At 34.5% G+C, this 3,466-nt stretch overlaps 1 pseudogene; it reads right to left on the bottom strand.

Moving 5' to 3' along the window:
- Positions 1-349: 349 nt before the first annotated feature.
- On the bottom strand, positions 350-3,105 carry LOC111904756 (uncharacterized; annotated as a pseudogene).
- Between the last annotated feature and the right edge of the window lie 361 nt (positions 3,106-3,466).

Below are 3,466 nucleotides of genomic sequence, written 5' to 3'. Positions count from 1 at the left end.
TTTAAAAGAAAAAGAAGAAAAACAAGTTGATGGTAAATTTAAGCAAAGAAATAGAAACTTACTCTATCATCAACATCAGCATCATCAACTTCTAGAATATCAGATAAAGCTCCACTGTTGTCAAAGCCAAAGCCATGACGATATTGAAAGAATGTGGCAGGTGTTTCTGTTTCCACATCATATACAAAAGATCCAGTAGATGATGTGGGGTCCGGTGAGGACCCTATTGTTGTCTGAACAGGATATGATCTGGACCCTCCTACATCAATGGTCATGACAGGGGTAATTCATCCATTTGAGGTGGAGGTGGAGAAGAGAATGATTAATTATTATGACGATGAATCTGAATCTAATAAGCTCTTGATGACATGTGAGCATCATCGAAAACTTTACAAAGATTATCAGACATTCCTGCACCATGCATAGTTTAATTTTAATGTGGTTAAATTTCTGTTACTGTAAAATAAAAATATAAAAGCCAAAAATTATCACTAACCATTAATTCTTACTCTTACAGGTGGAGTATGAGGAACATGACTGTAATTAAAAAAAAGGCAAAAATTATCACTAACCATCAAAAACTTTCCAAAGATTATCATAAATTTTTGTTACTATATTATTCTCACTACTTTCTCCTTGATGACTAGGACCTGGATCTTGAAAACCACCAGTTCTTACTCTTACAGGTGGAGTATGAGAAACATGACAGTAATCATAACACAAAAATGATAGTGAAAATCTTCATTTATCAGGAGAGAAGTGTCCATTCTCTACAAAGCATATAAATCAACAATTTACAGAGTTTCTATATAAACAAAAATAAAATTCAACTTTTACATTTATGAACCGACATCCATTGTTTTATAGACTGTGAATGGAATGGGAGAGACGGTTAATTAGGTATAAGAAGTTGAATAGCAACATCTGGTATATGCAAATGCTAAAAGCTACAATCACTTAAATGACTGACGTTTTACCATTTCATGGTGTTAGCAAAAACACTTGAATAAAACAACTCTTTCTTAAATTCATACACATATTTAACCTATAAATTATTTTCAAATCCAAGTTTTTTTTATTGTAAATTAATAAAAAAAAAGTTAGAAATAACATATCAGTTAAGCTTCCAATGTTAGAAAACATTGTCCATACAGTCCCCAAAACAACAAATTTTATTGATCCATATTGTTACAGAAACCTCAAATAAGGACCAAAAATTGCAAGAAAAAACTTTTTAGAATCAAAATTGCAAAAACCAGCTATAATCAGAGACCAAAAATGTAATTTCTCAATTTTTTTGGGTAGAACGCATAATTTAGTTTAGTACCTCAGCATTTTTGATATCTGGAAGAACAAGGAAGTTGACTAATATATACAACAAAGATTCCCCAGCACATGGAAGAACAAACAATCCAAGTTCTCATCTTCTTCCTTTCTTCTCCCAAAGCACTAATAATGCAGCTAATCCACCTGCAAATCAGTACACCAACTTGTGGTCTTGTGATGTCGCTTGTCTATGCAAGCAAATCAACCCCTTAAATTAAAAAAAAAATACATACTTAGATATAAATACAAATATTTAGATACACATGAGTAGTTAGATCACATGACCTACCTGAAAGATTCCAATAAATGAAGATAGAAAAGTTGTTGACGAAACAACTCCAATCACTACATGCCAGCTAGTCTTAAATGGCGCATCCATAAACTTTTAAAGACAAAGGACAACAAAGGCTACAAAAGTCAAAGATAAATAAAGTAGGAATGTTTTCCTGAATGTTGCTGATGTGGAGTATGCGTTATGATCCAAACATGATTTTGTGGATGATTGGATTTTTAAACAGGGTATTGGTAGAAGGGTATTCTTGTAAATCATTAAATTCAGAGTCGTTTATGGTTGATGGGTAAGAAGAGAGTGATGCAATATCTACTAGGGAACCTCTACAACATTTCCTTATAGCATTGTATACAGGTTTAGTAACACGGCCAATTTTTTGATAAAAATCTTAGTATGATTTTGTTAAGATTTTGGGTCGCATTACAAAATCATACATGACTTAAAATTGTTGAACACATCATAAAGCAAGAGTAATGAATCCCCGTGTCTCCATGAGCTTCCACAAAGGGTGAACTTTTTCTTTGATTTTGCAGAATTATAAGCACACTGTTGAGCAGAAAAAAAAACTAAATTTTGAAAACTTGCTTCTTACACGATACAAAACATAGGTTACTTGACAATTTAATTATCTATCTCACCGCGAATTTCAGATACTAGATCATGTTGAGATGCCTCATCAGATGAGGTGATCCTCCGATCCATGATGAATTCGTCCTCTGGCTTCCTCTTTAAAAAGCCCTAGTCTGGATGGAGAAAGACAGACCCGCAATTGAACCAGCTAAAATTCTGCTCCATCATCACCATTAAGAAAGTTACATATGTGAACTAGATATGATATTGTATACTTGAACTTAAATTCAAGAATATAAATCTTGTTCTTGGAACTAACTATATTTATTGCACAGTAACTTACGCGTTGAATGGTGTTTCTTTCTTTCTCCACTTCCTCAATAAGCATCTAAGAGCATGGTATGAACTAGTAAATCCACCAAAAAGTAAACCAACATGGCATGCCGCCAAACCACTTTAATCAATTCTAATTGGGCGACTAATGGAATCATGGTGCCTAACGCACTTCAGGAGGGGAAATAGACAATCATGAAAAGCAATTAAATTTTCCACTACAAGCATGATTTTTAATATATCTTCTTTCGATAGTGTTTTTTCACAATAACAAGCCAATCTAATAACTATTGGACACCACCTCATAAACAAATATCAACGCCAACTACTACCACAAATTCAACAGCACCAACTTGTAAAAGATAATGTGTTCCGAGAAACATGAAACTGAAACACAAAAGAATTAAGGGCAGATTCATACCATTTTTCACGAGCTCGGAGAGGATATGAATCGAACGTTTTACTAGAGCATGATCTGCTTCGTTCGATGATAAAGCAGAGTTAACGATTTTGATCTCACCGCGAATTTCAGATACTAGATCTTGTTGAGCTGCGTCATCAGATGAGGTGATCCTCCGATCCATGATGAATTCATCCTTTGGCTTCCTCTTTAAAAAGCCCTATTCTGGATGGATTCTATGAAAAAAGATTACATACTTGACTTCACGAGAAACTAAAGGTATGCCAGGCATCCTTGTTAGACAACGACAATGGTGTAGAAATAGAGGTCGATGTCTTAGCAGGATTTTCTTCCGGAGCAATGATGACGGTGGCTACGTAATAGGAAAGCATAAATTATGATCGTTGGGAGACGATCTCCACAACATCATTTTCTTCCGCCTTGAAGTCCAGCAACGATAATGGTGCCCTAGGAATCCCGATGTGAATTTTATCAATCTGATCAGAGAAATTTGTATTTGTCTCCCTTAGATCTGCTAAAACCCT

Source organism: Lactuca sativa, chromosome 3 (assembly GCF_002870075.4).
Source record: "Lactuca sativa cultivar Salinas chromosome 3, Lsat_Salinas_v11, whole genome shotgun sequence".
NCBI lineage: Eukaryota > Viridiplantae > Streptophyta > Magnoliopsida > Asterales > Asteraceae > Lactuca > Lactuca sativa.
Note: the sequence above shows the minus strand (reverse complement) of the source record. Positions and strands in the feature narration are given on the sequence as shown.